Below are 23,405 nucleotides of genomic sequence, written 5' to 3'. Positions count from 1 at the left end.
TTGAAAAGGTTCAAACCGTTGCCAGGCTCCTGCAGGCTATGAATTGACATCTAATAACGAGTGCTATTTTTACCCACGGCACACTGGTGGCTTGAACGTTTATAACTTAACAGAGCTACGAGACCAGCAGGTCCACACACGTGCTAATCACCTAATCGGGGGACCAGGTTACTGCAGCACAACAAGTTGGGACAGGAAATGAAGATGCCCCACTCCAGCTGAAGCTGTGGGGAAGAATTTAAATTGGCAAGCTCCAGAAATCCAATTTGCAATCTGGTTTAGGGTACACCAGTTAACACCTTGGGCCCGATTTTTTTTTTTAAACGAATGTATCTTGACTTGGTCATGTTAATCTTAGGCTTTTTTTTTTTTTTTTAAAGCTGGATAATTAAACAAACCGATTCTAGAATCTTTTAGAGACCTTTGGGATTTGCACGGGTTCTTCTGTTGGGGGTGGGGTCAGTGATGCTATTTGACAGAACCTAGGTGTGCCTCTCATCAGGACCACAGATTCCCCAGACCCTTGCTAATGAATCCTACCTCTTCTCTAGGTGTCAATCCAATTTAGAAGCAAAAGATGTTTTGGTCTGGCTCAGGTACAAACATTTCCTGAGGGGTAGAACTGTTCTTAAGATGCCCAGATATTTTCTGAGGATGCAATAATCTTGGAGACGGGGAGCTGAGTTATAGGCTCTGGCCTTGGCTCCGTTCCTAATTGTGCGATGAGAAGAAAATCCCCAGGCCTCAGTTTATTTATCTATAAAACAAGGGTGATGGTAATTGCTACCTGGCTGCTACATGGAATTGTTTCAAGCACAAATTAGATAATGCTGGATAAAAATGCTGGGCGTTCTTCAAAGGGAGAGGTATTATTAAACCTTATTATTATTTATAATTACTGTTATTATTCAAAGGATCATCCTGCAGATGGGGTCATTGGAAGACAGGACTACGGCAGCCACGTTGGACGACATGGGTCTGTGCTATCTGGGTTTGGTAACTGTCGCCCGGGCAGACAGATACACTCCGTAGGGTGTGCTGGCTGTCACAGTGCCATCTATTCAGTGACAGTCTCTCAGATGTCAGACACACCCCGTGCCACCTCACTGGATGAGTCCCCTGGACCCAAGAACATTCTCTTTGCTATCGGTGCGTATTTTGCAACTGTGTCGTCTTATCAGACGTTAAGCAACTCGTCTGCTTCGAAGAGGAGGGGATATTTACTCTCTCCTTGGCAAATTTATCAGTCTCTCTTTTGTTTTTCTGTGTCGGATGTGGCTGGTGATGGCCCAGCTCTCACTCAGCACCTTGTTCCCTTTAACCCCCTTTTTTTTTTTTTAAATCAAAAGCATTACAAGGCGGGCTTTCTGGTGAGGATCAGTGGTTTTGAAAGTCCTAAATTTGGATTTGCACTTTTGATTCTTACAGTGGCTATCTGGCAACTTCCTCAGGGTGAGAGTCAAAAACAGGGCTATAAATAGCTAAAAAACACCAAGTGATTCTTCAGAATTTTTTTTTTTTTTGTGGACCACCTGCAGTATTGCTTGTTTACCCAACTATGTTGTATTCGACCATAGGGACTCGGGAACAATAAGAAGTGTTAAAAAGAAAGCCACTGTCATTTATGCATTTTTGTTGGCTTTCATTTGGGATGTTGTGTTATTTCTGAGAGTTTTAGTATTAAAAATTGAAGTACGTTGGGCTGGAGAGATGGCTCAGTGGTTAAGTGCACTGGCTGCTCTTTTAGTGGTCCTGAGTTTGATTCCTAGCAACCACATGGTGGCTCACAACCATCTGTCATGGGATCCGATGCCCTCCTCTGGTGTGTCTGAAGACAGCGACAATGTACTCACATACATGAAAATAAATAAATCAAAAAAAAAGCTGAAATATGTTAGATTATTTCTATTTTTAAGGGTTTGAACTTAAACAGTGCCATCAGTCAGTGAGTCAGAAAGATGAGGCAAGATATTATTGTAGCAGAAAGCCTGTTTTGAATCATCAGATATAAACTTGAAATGTGGATTTTACTCATTCTCCTTTAGCATTTCCGTTGGCCCTGTGGAGGGCTTGCATACAGATGAAGCTATCTCTCGGTTCTCAGATTGGAGAATATTCTCTGTTTTTCTGAACAAATACCCACCTGTGGTTTGCAGACATTACTAGAGAAAGCACATCATGCTGGACAGAAGCGAGACTACAATGGAAAAGACGAAATCTTTTTGGTTCTATTCTTTTCGGGGGAGAGCAAACGGGTGGCCAGGGATACTGTCTGTTATTTTGACAGTGTAACCCCCCCCCGTGTGAGATGAGGCAGAGGCAGAGTTTGTTTGGATGAAGCACTCATCTTAACTTCAAAGAGTTCTGATTGAACCCCACATCAGTCCTGGAGTCATCAGGAAAATTGGGGAGAGGGGAAAACCTTCTTAGAACCATAGTGAAATGAGCTTCATTTAGAAATCTAGCATTCGGGAGGCTAAACATTTAGGATGTTTATAAAGTGCTAAGAAACTTTGAGAAAAGCCAAAACAGTGATTGTCCCTGACTTTTGAAGCCCCGACGTATCTATTTTAAGTAATCTGACATTAAAACATGTGCTGACAAATATAGATTTGAAAAACAACACAGGAAGTTGTAAATCAGCCCGTAACCCTTAGCACTGAGGAAGCAAGAGACCACGGAAATGTAGCCACTTGCTTTCGTCAACCTCAGCCTCGGTTTTTAACTAAAGAAAGTTTGCCAAAGGCATAATGTTTACATTTTGGATCTCTCTCTCTCTCTCTCTCTCTCTCTCTCTCTCTCTCTCCCTCTCTTTCTCTCTCTCTTTTATTCATAGTTTTTGTGCTTCTCTCTTCTACAGGAGGCTTATAAATTATTACTAGGAAACATGTTGTCATAGCTATAAATATTTCCTTCCCTGGTTAGCTCTCCTTGGTCCCCCTGTTCCCCCATTTTAATCTCTGCCAGTTGATTCTTGAATTGTATTAGGTACAGTCTTTAGGCTTCCTGTGTCAGAGATCGCTGCAGGTCACTTTCTCGGGCTTGTTATTGTAAAGGCAGGCTGGCTTTTGGGGAGCCTGGGTCCTTCCTCTTTCTTAGTCAGCTCTTTATTCTATATAGAGGGTGTGTCTGCGCGGCAAGCATCTGGGGAAATCAAGAACTTCCTTGAAAAGAACAGGCTAGGAGAAACTCTAAGGTTCTGGAGTTTCCCATCGTATACTAGAGATCTCAGAAATGAAGTTGGAGCCAGGCATTGTGGGTAATGTTGTTTATATACACAAAGTTCTCTGAGAAGACCTTTTGCCTATATTTAGAAGATTCTGCCGGTTTAGTTTTAAATACAGCTCTGGAGTATTTCAGTGATAGCTAGATTCTAGTCTGGAATGTTCTAGAAATCTGTGCTCCCTTCACCCCACTCCACCCCAGCCTAATGTGTATTGAAATCCGAGAATGGCTCCTCCTGCTTCTGGTGAGACCGAGAGCCATTTCTTTGTGAAGTCCTTCTGAGCTGCTTTAAGTCATTCTGTTCCGGTGGCAGAAGGCACATTCCGTGTTGCTGAATCTCAAACAGCCTTTGCTCTGTTTACACAAGATAGAAGTTGCCCAGGCCCAGTGTTTTCCTGTAATGATGTAGCATATCTCAGCTGTACGTTCTGTGCATACTGGAGTTTTACTGGGCAGGCCTGGGCTTGCCCACTTACCCTGTTTTATTGTCTTCTCACACCTCCTCTTCTTTCCCGCTTCTCTACCTTACTGACAGTAGTAGCTTCATGTCTGCTGGACCCAAAGTAGAGCGGTTCTTCCTTCTGCCCGGGTCTAACAATCAGCTGGGAAAGCTCTTTGGGGACAGCTCCAGGGTGTTTTCACGATGTTTGCCCTACTTTGGCCCTTTGACTTTCTTAACTCTGCTCATTTGCATCTTTGAAGCCCAAGTTCTTGCCTTCACAGACCTTGATATCTAGCTGTAGAATTGCCAACTTTTTCTAATTTGTTTTACAATGTGCAAAATGACCAAAAACACAGTGGGTGCTCCGTAAGTATTTATTAGAGAGAGACCTGTTAAACAAGGATGGAGGGGCCTTGAGATTGGCTCAGCAGCTGTGTTTGTCATGGAAAGCTGGCAGCCCGAGTTCAAGACCCAGATCCCATTAATGGTGGAGGTAGAGAAAACTAACTCCAGAGTTGTCCTCTGCCCTCCGTGAGCGTCCGTGGTAGGAGGATCTCACCCCGCACACACCCACGCAGGCACACAGGCACGCATGCTCGTACGCACGCGCATGTCTCCCACCGCTCCAATGACCAACAAAATATTAAAGAAAGAAAAGGATGAAAAGAATAAGAAGGAAGAAAAGAAAGAAAAGGATGACAAGAATAAAAAGGAAGGAAAGAAAGAAGACGAAGGGACTGTGCTCTCTGAGGAATGCCTCTCCCCTGCATCCCGCCTTCACTATTTCATCCAGTCTTCGGGACCCATTCGTTCACTACACTGAAGTTTTCTTTTTCTCGTGTGGTAGTTGTCACACATAGCTGTAGCTATGTGTGAGTCATGTTGTCTTGGTCTGTGGAGGTAACCCAAAGGCAGGGGAGCATGCCTTGCTTCTGTCAGAGACCTCAAGGGTCAGGGGTATGCCATGAGGGTGTGCGTTCCTTTAGAACACTTCAGGGTGGGCTAACTTTTGTTAGACGGTGGTCTATTTTTCTCGATCGGCTACAGTTCGGTTTGATAAAGCTGTGGTGGGAAATGGTCCCATTTGGAAACTGACTGGGTCCTTAGCAACGCGTGTAGCGCTCCTCTGAGCAGCACAATAAAGACGGATTCTCACTGACTTGTCTGCTCGTGGTAGCTGTAACTGACAATCATGCTTTCATATGAGCTGACCAGCGATGGTATTCCTGCTTGTTGCCTGTATACGTGTGAGGTGTATACGCATGTGCATTGTGCATGTGTATTTCACATGTGAGTGGACACACAGGTGTGTGCGCGTGTGTGGACGTGCGCGCACGCATTTGTGAACATGCATGGCAAGGCCCGAGGTTGACATTGGGTATTTTCCTTGATCACACTCTCTACTCGATGCAGGCTCTCACATTTGAACCCAGAGCTCACAGAATCTGCTTACCCCAGATAGCCGGCTCATTTCCGGGATTCTCTTATCTCCATCCTCCAAGCACCCGAATTAGAGGTGGGTCACCATACCCACTAGGCTGCTAGATAGTTGAATTCTGGTCGTTATGCTTGAGTGGCAAGCACTTTACCCACTGAGCTATCTCCCCAGGCCCAGATGGTAGCTCCCCAGGCCCAGATGGTAGTTATTCGTTTTTGTTTGTTTGTTTGTTTCTTTCTTTCGAGATAGGGTTTCTCTGTGTAGCCCTGGCTGTCCTGGAACTCACTTTGTAGACCAGGCTACCCTCGAACTCTTGAACTCAGAAATCCGCCTGCCTCTGCCTCCCAAGTGCTGGGATTAAAGGCGTGTGTCACCACCGCCGGCCAGATGGTAGTTATTCTAAAGACTGTGTATTCTCAAATTTTGAACAGCCATCACGCCTTCATCTAGACCCCAGTAGCTTCAGAGACCTCTGTAGGGCAGTGGAGATGCCGTCTTCCTGGACCACGACTCACAGATCTTATATTGCTTTTCCTTTTCTCACTCCCTGCCTGGTACCCTGTGAAAGGTAGGCAGTGGAGCTGTGCAGTGGGTATCACCCACTAAGTGCAACCTACCACTCAACAAAGAAACGCTGAGGCAAAGCACTTGTTTACGAGAACGGGGCCAGACCTGCTTTACAAAGCACGTTACAAACATTCTCTGGAATTATTCTTCATTGTGACGAGAGGTTTTGGTGACATCATTTTTTTTTTTTTTTGAAACCAACTCCCCTCGCCTACAAACCCAAAGGCGTTAGATGACTGAGCGACGGTTACACAGGTAGAAATTGGTGAATTCTCGTGAGAACTTGAGTCCACGTGTGTTTGACAGTAAATCTGGTATTATCTGATTCTTGGTTGTTAATTCCAACACTATACTGGTTTTGGGTTGGCTAAGATATTTGTCTGTAGTTTAGGGGTGAGGAAATGGAAGCCGAGAAGAATAAAGGACACACACACACACACACACACACACACAGAGAGAGAGAGAGAGAGAGAGAGAGAGAGAGAGAGAGAGAGAGAGAGTGTGAGAGAGAATGTTCTCAAGTATATTCAGATAGAGAACTTATACCCAGATTAAGCCCTGAGCCGTAGGGATGGGGGAATGAATTTTCTATTAAACACGGTGCTGTATAAAAACCACTGGGGTTATACTGAAGTCTGAGAACAGGACTGATCTGTTGTGTGATAGGGGAGGGGCACCAGTGGTGATCTGAAGGCGTGCTTTGATCCCCTAGCCTTTTGTCCGAGTTCTTGTCATTGCAATCTTTGTTTGTTATTGCTGTGGTTTTTTTTTTTGTTTGTTTTTATTTTACTTTGTTTTGTTGTTGTTTTATACCAGGATCAGTTTTCTCTGGGAAGAGGAATATGGAAAACCAGCCAGTAACCTAGACAGTTCAAAAACCCTTGTTAGGCGTGGGTATGGTTGAGTGAGCCGACCTGTCCCACCCTGCCCACTAATCTATTTCGATATTTTAAATGAACACTTAGGTTCAAAAACAAACTTCTTGGAGGCCATTTAAATTCCAAATGGCGGTGGTGGTGGTGGTGGGGAATTTTACTTTATTAGAAAATTGACTAAGAATTATTTTGGTGGATTTTTTAAAAAAAATTTTTTACATATTAATGATTAAAATTAAATATGACCTGGTGACTCAGGATTGAAGACAGTGAGAATATATATATATATATTATGGCTGAATAGGATTTTTAAGTCAAAGATGGGTGAGTGAGATATTAGTTCTGTTGGGGGTAAGTTTTCTTGTCCGTTTGGCCCCTAACTCCAAGTCTGATCCGTGCCTCTTAGGCAAGGAGTCCCAGGGTGGTACCAAGCTACTCTCCTAGCTGACGTCTCTGGCGTTGTCCTGGCATTGTATCAGCTGTCTCCTGGGGACCGTGGTACTGATTTTGTCCTGTGGATTTCAGACTCCCATTTTCACTTTTCAAATCATTCCTTTTTTTTTTTACCCTCCCCAAGCGGGGAACAGTGGAGAAAAGTTTGTAACACTCTAGACTGTATTTAACGATCCGGCACCGTGGACTGTGTGTCATCTGCTGTGATGTCACAGGTGTCACAGTCACAAGTGAGAGGCAGTTGACAGCCGGGAGAGTGCCTGCTCGAGGCTGATTCCAGGGCCGGGGTATCCTATAAGATGGGGATGCACTGACTACCCAGCACCCATGGGTTTTAAGTGAGATTTAGGTCAGTGTGTGAAAAGTAGCCGCACTATGTCTGCTGTGTAGGAAGATGTAAAAGGAGGCATGTGTTCGTGTGAGCATGTGTGCACACAAGTGGCTGATAGTGGGACCGCAATGGTGTCTATACAATAACTAAATTTAAGAACGCACTGGGTGAGCTCACTATAAGTCTCCATTGCCTGACATCCCTGACAGACATTAGATTAGGGTTCTAAGAGTCTCCCTCTGTATAGTATCCACACCCTGAACTTGGGCTGTTTCTTATTTGAATATCTGGTGATACTCATTCCTTTTTAAAAATTCTTCTCATGATTAGGTTCCTCTGAGGGTTGTTGTCTTATGCTCAATGGAGATACATAGAATGAAGATACGCTGGCAGGAGTTGAGATTTCAGAATGATGGAGCTCACTCTCCAGTGAGGGACTTAGAAATCTGGAAGACCCTTGAAGGGTCTTTCTGCTTCTCACTCTTGTGAACATGGTGGAGGTATGAAGGCTAGCAAGCATGGCAATGGAATATGGTCCAGGTCAGTTTATTCGATGCAAGGAAATTGCTAATATTTATAAATCAACGCTGTGCACTGGGCACTCACAATTACGCAAGAAGAACACCAGAGAACAGCCTGTCGGGTGCTACGCCACTTCCACGCCTCTGGGAAAAGCTAACATTGCCTTGGTATTCAAAACCGACCAGGGACAGAGCGACTGTTTCAAGATTCCCCTGCTAGAAATAAGAAACCAGGAAGAGAAGCGATTCAAATAATAAAGGTGCATTGTGAAACCGAGCTACCTCATTAATTGGGTTAATCTAATTATACAGTCTGCAATTAAGCCTTAACATATCTGTGATTGTGAGTCTTGTTGTAAACACCAGCCACCTGATCACCATCTCTGCCTGGGGAGGAAAGGGAAAGGCTTTGGAGGATCTGGTGCTGAATGTGTGTTTTGGGGAGCAGGGACCCTATCAAAACATTATGAAAAGACACCTCCGTTTCTTTAGCTCCTGTATGTGGCACGCCTTTATTCTCATCGGGTTTGATGCCGATCTGGAAATAAGGAGATCGGGAAGACAATACTCTCCATTCCTAAAAAAATCACCACCCTTCTGTACAGTCTATGCAGCAACTGGTTCATCTGTTTGCTTCTTGGTGAATAATTTCCCTTTGGTCTCTCAGACATAAGAGTATAACATTGTAACCGATCTGTTCTTTCAGCGGGGCCATTTTTTTTTCTATAAAGATGTAAGACGCTTTATTATTTTAACAAGAATTTTCTAAGGTGTCTGTTGATGTGCCTCTGAACTCCACCGTTCCCCCAGCATCTGTCTGATTTCATCACTTCCACAGGTACCTTATACAGATTACCTTCTCCGAAGTGCCGTCTCTCTCGAGCTTAGGTGTGAGATCACGAAGCAAAGCTGGTTGCACCAACCATTGCAGTGATAATTTATTGTAAATTATGGTTTTCTTGTTTGTTGTTTGTAGAGAGAGAAGATATGAGAAGTGGTTCTATTTAGACTCATTTTCTATTATTTCAACGTAAATACCAAATAGCTCCACGGGGGGAGGGGGTGGGTGAGAACACAGACTCTCCCTTAAATAGGTTCTAGTGACAGGGAAATTTATTTTCCAAGCTATGGGCAATAGTAACGGCATACTGTTCCAGGTACTGCACCACACAGCACAATTAATACAAAACCTAGATGCTTTGGTGTGCTGCGTAGAAGTTTCAGGTTGCCGGAGACCAAGCCTGATTTATAGGACGCGAACGGGAAATAATTGTGTTGCAAGCTGGTCTACAACAAAGCTTTAATTCACTGTCTGACACTGTAAACAGCTAATCCATAGGCCCAGTACCAGCCACGATAGATGACAATTGCTTCCCGCACAGAAGGCACGCCCCTTTCACGGATAGTCTGTAGTCCAGTGACCCCAGTTAGAAGCGGTGGGTGGGAAGGCTTTAACCAAGTTGCTTCTCTAAGAAACGGAAAACTCATGAGTTCTTTTAGTAAAACCCAGAACGAGATGGCAGTGAGTCACACAGCTAGTTATTGCCTTTCAATCACCAAAGAGAGTGCACATTGAACCCTATAAAGCGCCAATGGCCTTAGAGCACTGTCAAGACAAATCTCTTTGATAAGTAAGGCTTTAATTTACTCTCATATTTTCGGCTATGATTATTAAATGTGAAATGTAGGGCTGATAGAAGTGAAGGGTTAACGTTGCTGGCGTGAGGCATGGAGTGCGGGCCTGGATTCTGTAGACTTCTCCCTGGAGCTTTGCAGGGTATTTTGACCGGGTTTTGTTCTTACGCATACGCTCTTGAGAGGTGTTGGAGCGGTCTAAAGCATCCGCTAACGGACAGTGCCTACCTGCTCCCGCATTTTTATTTTGAGGATTTATTTGATCTGTCTTTGCATATGTGCGTCTCTCTGTGTGTATAAGCACGTGTGAGTGCAAAGCCCAAAGAGGTCAGAAGAAGGTATCAGAACCCTTGGAGGTGGAGTTATAGGAATTTATGAGTTGTGCATTGCGGCTTCTAAGATCCAAATTCCAGTCCCCAGGATTGACTCTAAACCATGGAGACATCTCACAGGCCCTGTTGTATCCCTTCAAACTTTTTCCCACTTCTGCTTTTATTTTTCTTTCAAGTTGTGTGTGTGTGTGTGTGTGTGTGTGTATGTGTGTAGGCCAGTTCGCACATACATGTTGATGTCAAATCAAGCTGTTGCTAGATCCTTTGTGACTCTGCTAGTAACTTCTACACTGTACTATACAGAGTTTTGCCTCTTGTGTAGTATTTAGATATGATCTGGGCTTCTGTCGTGTATTAGGTAAGATAGAAGCAAAATTTCTATCCTCACAGGGTGGGGTATAATGTCTAGAGATGTTAGAAGGCTGGAGAAACAGCCGTGTGGATGGCCAGTTACGACGCTGTGCAAAAGAGTTGCAGTTGAGAGCCACCGGGTTATTCCCTCTTTATGCACGGGACCAGGGAGCAATGTGCCAGTTAGGGACAGCCACAGAGGAGAACAAGGAGAGTGAGGATGGGTCTGGGGGAAACCTTTGTCAAATAGCTTTTTATCATCATCTGACCCAAAGCCAAAGAAATGAATGGCAATAAACAACTTAGAAAATTAAAAAAAAATGTCAGAATAGATTTGGCTCTTGAGAAGCTTGCATAGAACTGTTCACTTTCTGATACATATTTCTTTGATTATAGAGAACAGAAGAAATACTGTGTTGGCCAGTGATTATTTTTACTTAAAATGTTTATACTTAGCAGGAATGGTGATAGATTATATAAAACACACTTGATAACTAAATATTAAAAAAAATCCAAATACTGGTAACTACTGACAAGTATATGGTTAGTCTTTCCCGCCCCCCTCTCCCAGAAGCCCTTGTCAATAAATTACTGACTATATATACACAAGAATAGCACTGGAATGTTGCTACACTTTCAAAGGACTAGATATTAATCCCAGAAGAAAAATCCCCAAATAGACAATTTACTTAAAATGTTAAGTTCCTAATTTTTAAAAAAATTTTTGATATATTACTCTCATCTATCTGTATTGTCTTCCTTAGACTCATGCTGAGTGTATAAGTTTTTGTTGTTTTCACATGAGCTCCCAGGAGATCAAAGGTTGCTATGGAAATGTGGTAAAGCCTAGTGATGGCTCCTCCTTTATAAGACCATGGCTCTGGCTCTTTAGTGCCTCCTACTGTGCCAAAGGCTGATTTGCAGGCATAGCCTACCATCCACAGAAGACGAATTCTATTTCATTTTGAGCTAAGGATCTGGGAAACAACACCTGTCTCGGAGCAGTTTTGTTTATAAAACATTTGATCAAAGAAATTGTTTTCTGAGCTGCTTGATGATGTTGCTAAGGCAACACTCTATTTCTCAGGCTTGGTTGGATGCTATGTAAACGATATGGCAACAATAATTTTTAAAGACTGGAAAATAGAAAATGTTTAACATACATGCTTAAGGCCCTTACGGTAAAATATCGTTTTTATTACATTCTCAAAGTGTGACTGTCAATGACAGAAATATAAAATATGATTATTTTTATGTTTTCTGTAATGGTGTTAAAATTCGAACATTTCAGTTCAGGGCTTATTTAAAATAACTGGTTTAAAATTTTAAAATCACTGCAGGTTTCATGTGCTTTTGCTTAAGGCGTTCCTATACATTTTCTCCTTTTTTAAAAAAAAGGACCTTCGTATTTTTCAAATTTATTTATTACTATACATATATACATATGTATAATGGATATATACATATATCCATAATACAATCAATGAGGAATTTGAGGCAGAAGGGTTGCATGTCTGAGGCAAGTTTGGGCTACATAGCGAGGTCCTCTTTCACGCAAGGTTTCTCATTTACTCTGTCATTTCCCAGGTGCCTTTAGCCGTGTGCCACAGGTCTGGGACTCAGTAGTGAACAGCACAGTTCTTACTTGCAAAGAGGTCACAGTTCGTTGTGTGTGGGTTTGCAGTGAGGTAAGGATGACAAGAGAAATAATTATTCCAACTGTGTGTAGAGTATCTTAGAAACACGGCTGTTCATTGGCAGAGGAGGGAAGAGAGCAAAGGATTCTGGGAAGCTTAGTGAGCAGGTGATGCCCAGCGTGAGTCAGGGTGAGTTAAGAGAGTCCCACCGGGGTTGGATGGGGCGAGGGGACGATGGACAACCTGGGAAGTAGCACCACATGAAAGAATAGAACATTCCAGAACAAATGATTTACATGGAGTTTGCAAAGAGATGAAGTCAGCAGGACCGGGTCCGGGCCCAGCTTTGACATTTGATAGTCACATGACCTTTGAGAAAACTCATTTGATCTCCCCAAAGCCTTAGGTTTTTCACCTCTTACACAGGTAAGCAGTCTTCTGGTTGACAGTCATGTAACCAGCGGAACTAATTTTCTTGGAAATACACCAAAAGTTTCAAAATTAGAACAATGAAAAATTTAAAAAAAACAAAACGCTGTTAGGTTTTTAACAACAACAATGTAATTTAGTCCAGTCAAGGCCTGCTAACATTTAAAAACACATAAATGTTAATGTTTTAAATGCTTCAAATGGGACTTACAGTCGTCTCTAGAAGTGAGCGAATGCTTGTCTTTTGTTATGGCTACAATGAAAACACAAAGGCAAAAAAAAAATGAAGAAGAGAAATAAGCTAAGGGGTCTATTTTCCATATGTTTGAATAATATCCAGCAATTTTTAGGAATGAGTCTAGCAAAAGTTCGAACAATGTAGTTTCCTCATTATTTGCCGAGAGGAAGCCACTTGATTAATGTAATTAAAGGGTTGCTTGTAACTCAAGACTCAATTAAGAAAATAAATTTGGCCTTATTACTTTGCTTCAAACTGGTGGTTTTCCTAGTGTGATTTTTGAGCTAAAATCTGCGGCTGCTTTGTTCGTGACACACGAATTGTCTTAGCACATCCTTTCCCTGCTGTGCATATGATTAAGACGCAGAGGTTAAATAGTGCAGTAAAGAATTGGGCAAATTCCTTCTATTTTTTGCCACAGTGCCTTTCAGTCCTCCCCGCCCCCACACACCTTAGGGCTGCAAGAGTGAAGAAACCTATTATCTTGTCCTGAAATTATTGAAGACATGTCCTTATGCTCCAAATACGTCTTCTCTCACCTCACACTTTCCACTACACCGATTTTGTGGTATCCGTGCTGAAGGTATTAGATGTACTAGACAGGGTACCAAATACTAGCGCATCCCAGGGTTTATTAAGTGCCGGGGCATGCTGGACACCTTGATAAAAATATCGAATGCATTTTAGTTGCTCTATTATTATTATTATTATTATTATTATTATTATTTACCTTCTGAGAATCCTAGGTGTGTACCTGTTCTCATTCTCGAATGCCAAATGAGAGGCTCTGAGAGGCTACGCTGTTGTTCTAAGGCTCCCAGATAAGGAGAGAGACGAAACTAAGACTCTAGTTCTGGTGTCTTTAGCCTCAATCTGGGTTCTTACCCATTAGAACGTATCTATTAAAGGGACTCTATCTGGTTTTAGTAGAGCATCTTGTATGTTGTTGGTGCCATACATGGGTTTAATTTCAACTGTAAATAAATCTTGTGCTTAGTAAGTGCGGAGCCGTCCGTTCTTGCCTTCATTGTGTTTATGGCCTAACGCAGGGTGGACTCTGGTGTATTCTGGGTAAGCACTGTAGGAGGTGAGGCAAGGCGGAGTGGAATAAAAGCCATTAAACGTGTCCTTCCCATTGCTCCAGGACATAGTGTTGATATCCGTCCAATCGTCAAACTGAACCCCGGGAAGCCTCCTTGACCCCTCCCTTTTCTTCTTTTTTGTACCAGTTGATCAGCAAGTCCTTCTAGAGCTGCTTTGGACTGTATCTTAAAAAAAAAAAAACAACCCTTCTTTTCAATCTTTTATGCCTCCCCTCTCTTCCAAGACACCCAAATCACAGCTGTCATGAAGGTGACATTTGTTCTTCTGATTTCCCTCACTTACCCATGGACAAGAACACCCAGAACAGACTGTGCTAGGAACACAGGATTGCCATTGAAATATACACCAGAGTGAGTGATGTATGTGTGTGTAAATGTGTGTACGCGTTTGTGTGAGTGTGCAAATGTGTGTGGATATGTATGCATGTATGTGAACTTATGTGTGTATGTTGTGTGTGTACATGTATGTGTATATGTATGTGTTGTGTTTGTGTGCCTGTGTGTATGCATGCGTGTGTGTGCATAGGTACATGTATATATGTGTGTGTGCATGTATGTGTGCACACACATGTGCATGTCTGTGAGTGTTTATTTCAGCTCACTGGTGTGAAGGTTCTGGTCCATGATTGATCAGTGGCACCATTGCTTCAGGCCTGTAATAAAGTGAGCTGGCTCACTGTGGGAGAGGAGAATTATTCTCCTCTTGGCTAAGATGCAAAGATAGAAGGACAAAGGAACCAGGATCACACAGGTCTAATCAAAGATATGCCGTCGCTGACTGAATGATCTCCCATAAGCTCCCCTCCTGCTGAAGAATCTTCCACAGACCCCTCTTCCTGAAGGACTCACCAAATCCCAGTAACAGCATTCCAGGGGCAAAATCGTTGGCATTCAGACCCTTGGGAGACCCTTATTCAAGCCATAGTATGTAACATTTACAAAGTGAGTAAACGGAGTAATGAAGGAATTGATGGGTTACATTTTTTTTTCAGGACTTGAACATGTATGTTTTAAGTAGACACAATTTGGTTCATAGCATGTTGTGTCTTCATGTTTTTTAAAAGTCCATATTATTATTATTTTACTTATTCACTTTACATGCCACTCACTGCCTCTCTCCTAGTCACCCCCTCCCACAATTCTTCCCCCCCAACCCTTCCCCTTCTCCTCTGAGCAGGAAGGGGTTCCCTGGGTATCCTCCCCATCCTGGCACATCAAGTCTCTAGGAGGCTAGGTGCATCCTCTCCCACTGAGGCCAGACAAGGCATCCCAGCTAGGAGAACATAACCCACGTACAGGCAACAGTTTTTGGGATAGCCCCCGCTCCAGTTGTTTGGGACCCACATGAAGACCAAGCTGCACACCTGCTACATATGTGCAGGGAGGCCTAAGTGTATGCTCTTTGGTTGGTGGTTCAGTGATGACTTACATTATTATAAAGCTAACAGATCTTTAAAAATACCAAACTGTAAGTTACATTAAACACGTCAATGACCCTGTCTACGTCTAATACTTCATTTCTGCAGGCTTTTAGCGTCAGACCGTGATCATACCCAGCAGTATTGAAATATTTCCCGTAGACAAAATATCCCATCTTTCCTCTGTCTTGGCTAATAGGGACGTTTTAAATCGCTGGTGGCTCAGGGACATCTCAGCCTCAGAAGTTCTCATTGGTGATTACCAGTACATTTTGGGACTGAGGCAAAATATCAGCAGACACTAAGGAGTTGCCTTCAGATGCGGGCCACAGATTGAAGGTTCGGATCAGTTTCTTTTATGTGAGGGACAGTTTGAGGTGTCCCCTATTCTTGAGTGAGTGACAGTCATTATCCAATTCTGAGCTGATGGCCCCATTGTGTGGGCACGCCACGCATGTCAAGTGATCCTCGTAGAACGTAGGATTCTTTTCACTAAGAGGTAAGAAAGTTTAAATGGCTTCTCCAGTACTGCTGTGTGAGCTACTCTTCTCTGCTAATGACTTTAAATGGATCGAGATGGCTACCCACTGGTCCTCTTCTGGGCATCTCTTAGTGTTTACCGCTTTTCCCATCATAAGAGTTTGGGGGAAAATCACACTTCAGTTCTTGTTGTCGGAACAACTTCTGATGGTTTATACTACTCTTGCTTCCTCTTTCATTATATGTTGTTTTTTTTCTCTCCATTTTTTTTTTTAATAAACCAGTTTTCGGATGACAAAAGATGCCTTGCATGGAGATACAAGTCAGAAGACATCGTTTCTCACTTGTTGAACTAAAACATTCCAAGAGTCTGTCCAAATTACAGTCGAGATGGTATATTCAAAACGTATTGAATCAAATGTTTGCATTTCATTTGCACTTCGTTTTTTTTTTTTTCATCCCGAGTCTTCAGAAATATATTTTAGAGTTCTTAAAATGTCATTTAGCTCACGGCGAGACTTGACTAGCTTTTCACGCAGCTGATGCTTGGAAGAATTTTCCCACAAGTCTCGCTTCTAGTTTCACGCATTTCCCCCCTCCCCTTTTTTGGGGGGGGGTGCTTTCTCCCGCTCTGTTCCTGTGTGGCCAGAGCCTGGTCACAAAGGATACAGTCACACTGCGGTGTGACTGTGGACCTGGCATCTTTTTGTGCCGATGTCACAATGGTCGGTAGGAGGAACCTGCCCAAAGATGACTGTGAAAAGTTTCGGTGCAAGTGTTCTGCCACCTAGGGGAATCAATAGCCTTTCCGCGTGCTTCTCCAGCCTGCTACCTCTCATCATTGGCAGGACATCATGTTGAAGTGCTGCAGTCTTCATGTGTAGATTTCGATGCGGTTAACGCTAAACTCATCATCACAACTTTTCTCAGCGTTATGAAGAACGCAGTCTTACTGACTACGTTGACGGTATAATCACTCTGTTACGTAATTTCTCTTCTGGACTCTTCCTCAGAACTGCGCTGACTTTGACTCGTCTTGATGCTCCAGAACATCGGTTCTCAACCTTCCTCACGTTGCGGCGACCCCCAACCATAAGTTATTTTGCTGCCACTTCATAACTAGTAATTTTGCTACTGTTATGTATGAATCATAATGTAAACATCTGGCGTTTTTGATCGTCTTAGGTTACCCCCGTGAAAGGGTCATTCGACCCAGTGGGGTCATGAGCCTCAGGTTGAGAACCACTGCCCTAGAGTTTCACATCCAAGTGGTTGTTAACTTTGCCAACAAATTTTCTTTACGGTATAATAGTTGTCTCTTCCTTTTCAGCTATTGCCACATCCTAGCCGTGTTTGGTAATTCCTCTCTTTTTATCTTCCTAATTACTCTCTCTGTCCCTAATGGCTTTCACTTCAAAATGCTGTGTGTACCAGAGCCAAGCTACGTTCCTCAAAATACTCCTTTTATAACAGTCTCAAGCTCAAAATCTACAAGCTAAATTGCCGTCAGTTACATGTAGACCAGTGTGCTCTTATGATAGACAGAATTTTAAAACGAACTAAGAACTAAGGCTACTTTTAGACTTATGAAATAGATTTATTTAGGTGAGTCGGTCTGGAAAGCCAGTTGTAATTTGATGCCAGTCTGGATTGTAGGATGTTTTCTAAATGGACAGTATACATTTTCAAGGGGGACGAATATCAGCCTCAAGCAAGATTTTGTAAAACCAAAATACCCGCTGCTTGTCATGAATTAACTTCTTTCCTATGCATTTTCCATCTATTTATACATACTACCCTTCAAAGAATTCAAAATTGTTATTGATTTTCTGTAGGACCCTGTTTCTCATGGAATCTCTGTTAGAAAAGATTGCTAGAGTATCTGTAATTACTAGTAAAATGTTACACATAATATTCTGAGGCTACCTTAATGACTTAGAAGGCAGAAGAGAAACAAACACCATCTATAATGAGTAATGTCCATTTGCATATAAACAGCAAATGTTGCCAAATTCAAATTCTACCTTAGTAAGAAAGTAAGAACATAAAACAGTGCAAGCAGAGAACAGAGGTCCTGGGGCATCTGTGTGTGTGTGTGTGTGTGTGTGTGTGTGTGTGTGTGTGTATGTGCTACATATGATACAATTTGTTTTTCCATACTCCTGAAAATAAACTGCTCTAAGTAATAGTATCAAAATTGTAAGTGTCTTTATTGTTTTATAGATTGGAGTTTATTATCTCTGCAGTTAGACTGATTGCCTGAAATTGAAAATGATTTGGATTTAAATTAATAGTGTCATATTGTATGTAATTTGTAAGAAGGTTTAAACTACTACATAATTTATTTTCCAGTGTAGTTGTTAAGATACAATATAGCATATGTTAGAATAATTCTTTCGATAGGGTAATACAAAAACTTCTCCTTTTTTTTAATGGTGGTAGGAGGATGGCTGGAGACCATAGCCAGAGTTTAATGAATGCCATTGAGTTAAACCCAATATGTCAGAAAAAAAGATATTTTGAAAGAGGAGAACATATAGTTGATGCTTTGACTCTGACACTCTAATAAAAAAATTTAAAATAATAAAATATCAAAAGTTATGGAGACACAGGTAGTGGCTCAGAAGATAAGGGCGCTTTCTGTGTGGACAGGCAGGTCTGAGTTCAGATTCTAGCAATCACTTAAAAGCCAGGAAAAGGCCTCATCTGTCTGTAACTCACACAGGGCGGGGATTGAGACAGGAATTATTGGGGTTTGCTAGAGACTGTGTCCCATGCCCTCCCCACAAACAGCAATAACAAACCACCCCAAAGTTGACTACAAAAACCGTTAGGCCATGCGACCTCGGTTTCACTTACTGTCCTCGATATCAACAGTCTATTGTGGCTAAGACAGCGAGAAAATGGATGCTGAGAGACAATACCTAGCCTCCAGGACCAGAGAGTGTCTGTCCTTGGTGTCCCCAGCTTCGAAATAATAAACCATAGCGCCTTATATTCCTCTACCACCAGAGGAGGGAGTGTCAGGAGGCCTTATTTTAGCCAATCACATCTGGCTACAGCAAATTACAACTTAAATGTAGTTAACTGACTGTTTTCCAGGAAGCTAAGGGTGTTAAGCTGCTGCCTACAGGAAGTGATGTTTCGAGTGTCAATACTTTCTTTTCCATCCACGTGACTCATTCTTTTTTTTTTTCACAGTCCACGAAGGCTTTTTATTTATGCTTTACATTTAAAAACAGAATCCCAGGATTTTCCCTCCAGTATGTTTTCGTCTTGCCTCTTCATGGTCCATGATGCCAGCAGAGGTTGTCAACACAATGGAACCAAACTGGCGTGATGGGAGCAGATTGTTCTGCCATTTTTCTAGGTCTTTGAGTTGAACATCAAATCTAGGGCTTATAACTCCACACTTGTTTAATCTGCCTGTGAGGTTCACCACGATCTTCCCAGCTCTGTGATCATCAATAATCTCGAATTCACCGATGTAACCATGCTTCATCATCACAGTTAAGAACCGAACGATGACTTTAGAACACGGCCTGATGAGGACCTGGCGTTTGCCTCGCTTTTCGGCGTTGTTGATGCTCTTGAGAGCATCCGCCAGAACATTCATTCGCACCATGGTGACGGCGGGGAAGATGGCAGAAAGAGCCACGTGACTCATTCTAATGACCAGGTTTCACAGCCAGCACAGGGACTGCCCCCTCCCCCCGCGCTTCGAACCCCAAAACTTCCCACACACTCAGGGAAATCGCTTCCCAACCCAAGTCTAAGCTCTGCCTTCCTTCTGGCACCTTCTTTTTCTCTCTTCCGCTTTCCTTTACTCGCTCATTCAGGCTCTGTTCTAGCTCACGTGGCAGGAAACGCAGAGAGAAGAAGAGCAATTTGAGAATAAACAAATTTTCCCCAAAGGGACTTCGGTGCTAAAACAACATTAAAACTTCCAGCTGAATCTCGGGCTGTGGAAAGAAGGCCTTCGCTTTTTGGAGGGGACCCCTCTTGGGACAGTGGGATGCCCAGGAAGAGGGGTGTGGAGACAAGGGCGATCAGAATCAGAGCCTGCGGCTCGCTGAGACTGGCTTGCCCGGAGTCTCTTGGTGGCAAATGTAGACTCTGTATTTAATAGGGGTCGCGGTCACCCAGTCTTGATGATTTCATTTGTGTGACGGTGTCCAAACTAACCGACAGAGATTGCATTACTATCCTGGAGTACAGGAAGGTTACCGTCTCTCTGATGCTACTTAGCTCTCTGGAGAGGGCACACCCTGAAATACGGGATGCCATGAGGTTCACCTTGAATCTATTTGAGGGACGTCGTCTAACTGTGACCCAGTTTTGTCTTATTTAAGTCTGGTCTGTTAAGTACTTTGGATATCACTCTTGTATCTTGATGGCACATCTAAATTTTTCTAGAATTATTTATTTATTAAAAGAATCACTTATTTATTTTATGTATATGAGTACACTGTAGCTGTCTCCAGACACACCAGAAGAAGACATCAGATTCCCTTACAGATGGGTGCTGGGAATTGAACTCAGGACCTCTGGAAGAGTAGTCAGTGCTCTTAACTGCCGCCCCAGCCCCGAGAATTTTTTATTTTTAAGTCCAGAAGGCAAAAGATGCCCAGCACTAAAATGATTTGGCCTAATATTTATTTATTTTGTTTCATCGTATATATTCAATATATACAGCACTGGGTTATACAACGATATCTTCATACAAATGTGTATTTTACATTGGACATATCCTCCCTGCCCCTCCCCCACCCCAACCTTCTTTTTCTGAGATTTTTTTTTTTTTTTTTTAAATTTGGTGACTCCTTGTTTAGGCTGACTTTCTCAATTATGTTTCTATTCTCCTAATTAAGCTTTTTTTCTTAATTTTTATTTTTATTTTTTTTCCTGAAGAAAGCTGACAGCGTCCCCCGCTCTACCACACATTTTCTCATGCTATTTTTGTTTTGAAGATTTTTGTCCTACACTTCTAGTGTGGATGTGCTTACTCATAATCTCTTGAGATCACGGCTACGGCTTCAGACAGAGCTGAGCTCACTTCTCAAGTTATGAGCTCGGCAGTTACCTAATGGTCTGTAATTACAGACATTTAGACTTTGAAAATCCCGTGTTTTCCCATTTCCATTTGCAAGAGACAGATTTAAAGAGATTTACATGAAGGGACAAAAAAGTCCATTGTATTTTAAAGTCAAATGCTGCAGATGATAACTTTCTTGTTTTCCTTTGAGCTCTCTTCACTCAACCCCTCTCCTTAAAGGGATCCACGGTGGTTCTCAGCCTGTGGGTCGAGACCCCTCAGGGGATCGATTGACCCTACCACAGGCGGTTGCCTAAGACAATCTGCATATCAGATATTTACATTATGATTCATAGCAGAAGCAAAATTACAGTTATGAAGTATCAATGAGGGTGAATCTGCCCAATCTAGGCGTGCAACATATATTCATAATTACTGAGCTGTGTTTTCATTGACCGGTCCTATTTGGGTTGGAGGATTACAGCAACAAATTGGCGCCCAACTTATTGCTTAGAATTCAACTAACCTGAGTTGAAACCCCCATAAAAAGCTGAGTGAATCTGTGGGGCCTACAGAGAACGGCAGAGAGTCTCCCTCCCCCAACCCCCAAACAGAGAGCTAAGACCAGAGTCAGGGGCAGCACTCAGCCTACAGCTGGGCTTGATCAGTGCACTGTGAAAACTGCAGGGTGATCCTAGAACACAACTGCCTGCGAGATAGTTTTCAGGTGGAAACAGTGAACTGAGGGCTCAGGACCAGGTAATTCTTTGAATTAAAAAAGATATATAACCTTTTGATACTTAAAAATGAGACATACAATAAATATCTTTTGGGCTTTGTGTGATGATATTTTGAATGGTTTGACAGGAATCGACTTAGGGAGAATTAGACCCCTTATCATTTATTGGTATTGCAATATTTATTCTCTCGATTTACTATGTCTTCTCAAAAGACAGGGCCCTAGATAAAAAAATTCCTTGCCTTAGAAAAGAGATTACAAGTAACACTAGAACTAAAGGTTCAGGATTTTATTATTCAAAATAAGCAACAGAAAGAGGAGAATGAAGGTTGGAGACAGAGCTGGAAGAGACGCTAGAACAGAAGTTTATAAGTGAGTCTGAGGAACAGAGAGATAAGCTTAAGACTTGGCAACAAAGTCTAGGAGGTAATTTACTAAAGCTAGCAAATCAAAATATGGCAGATGCTGCAATATTACAATTACAACATAAAGAGAAGCTGAGATTCTGGAAGCAGGGCTTAGAACAGAAGATACAGGAAATGATAGAGCAGCCTGAACATCAGGAAGAGAACCTTATGACTTGACAACAGGGCTTAGAGGAAACAGTAGAACTGAAGACACAGGAAATTATAGATCAGAGTAAGAGACAGAAAGATGAAAACGAAGGTGGGAGACGGGACCTTGAAGAGATGCTGGAACAGAGGATGCAGCAGCTCACTGATCAGACGGAGCAGCAGAGAGAAAATGATGAGGGATGGAAGCAAGACTTGGAGAATAACCTTTTGCAATTAATCAATCAAAATAAAATGGACAGCAAAATATCTGAGTTACTTTATAAGGAAAAATCCAAAAATTGGAGGCAGAACATTGAACAGAGACGACAGGAACTTAAGGAGAAAGAAGGAGCAGGAGAGGAGAGAGAAGAGAGAGGATGACGGAGGAGGATGACGGAGGAGGACCACGGAGAGGCAGGAGGTAGAAGGACAAACGCAGGGTCTGGAAAACCCTCAAGTAATAAGGGTCTCATAGCTGGGGAACAGAGTAGTGTAGGGGTATCTGCCCAATCTAGGTTTGCAGATCACATTCGTAATTACTGAGTTGTATTTTCACTGACCGAGCCTATTTGGGTTGGAGAATTACAGCAACGCAATGAAAATAACTTTATGGTTGGGGATGACCTAGCCATACCCTAGCGGTTCTTAACACCTGTGGCGGAGAAGGTACGCTTTGAGTTTTGAGTAGTTAGTAGGGGCATTAATACGTTTGAAAAGGCTGCACAGGGAAGCAGGCGAAGAGAAGATGCAACAGGAAATATAGGCTGAGTTCATCAACTGGGAGACTCTGCCTAGACTGAAATCTATTCAGAAATCTGTATCAAGAGCACAGAGATATTGGGGTACGTGTGAGTGTACACATGTGTGTATCTGTCTCACTAAGACACAGATCATATTCCCATACCCAGAGCATCGACAGTAAGAGGAAGATCAGTTTGGGTGAGGAAATATAAATGACCCAGTTACTTTGAGACAAACATCTAATAAATGACATTGATTTATTCTGGGTGAAAAAAGAAAGTTTCTTTACCGGAGCTAAAAATGTAATGGTTTGAAAATATAATGGTCACCTTTTGCATACATGTAACGGATATAAATAAATACATAACCTAATTAAACGCCACTGCTCTTTCTCTGTTGTGATTACAAATCTTTATGCTTCTAACACGAAACTGGAACAAATCTGGAAAAAAAAAATGTCTTTACTGAAGAGTTTATCTTCCAGTCCAGGGTCTGAGTCTTCTGGTTGCCCCCTTTAGCGTTCAATTATTTAAGTTAAAATCAAGGGGAAAGCTACTTCAATGAAATAATTAAGACATAAAGATGAAAAACTCGACTCCCTTTCCTGTACGTTGATCTGCAAATCCTAGGAACCGGAAATGCTTTTCGGATTTGAAAAGCAGCTCAACGTCCAGTTACAAATGGAGGGAATGACTCAACCAGATAGAATTTCCATAATTCTGAATGCCTCGATTTTTTTGCTGATGGGGGGCAGGGAGGGGAATCTTTCTTAAGGGCAGGCAGATGAAGCTTTAAGCAGACCTCCACAGGAGGGCGCGCCATGGTGTGATTCTGCTGCAAGCGGCTGTCGCTGAGGCCCTT

The 23,405-nt window shown here is 42.5% G+C and overlaps 1 protein-coding gene and 1 pseudogene across 1 annotated transcript in view; both read right to left on the bottom strand.

Moving 5' to 3' along the window:
* Nucleotides 1-23,405, bottom strand: part of Cabcoco1 (ciliary associated calcium binding coiled-coil 1) — a 106,578-nt gene that overhangs the window by 11,685 nt on the left and 71,488 nt on the right. The window lies entirely within an intron of this gene.
* On the bottom strand, nucleotides 18,674-19,100 carry LOC114631865 (annotated as a pseudogene).

The sequence above is a fragment of the Grammomys surdaster genome, unplaced genomic scaffold (genome assembly GCF_004785775.1).
Source record: "Grammomys surdaster isolate TR1022 unplaced genomic scaffold, NIH_TR_1.0 367, whole genome shotgun sequence".
Classification (NCBI taxonomy): domain Eukaryota; kingdom Metazoa; phylum Chordata; class Mammalia; order Rodentia; family Muridae; genus Grammomys; species Grammomys surdaster.
The sequence above is the reverse complement of the archived record's forward strand: the minus strand, read 5'-3'. Positions and strand labels throughout refer to the sequence as shown.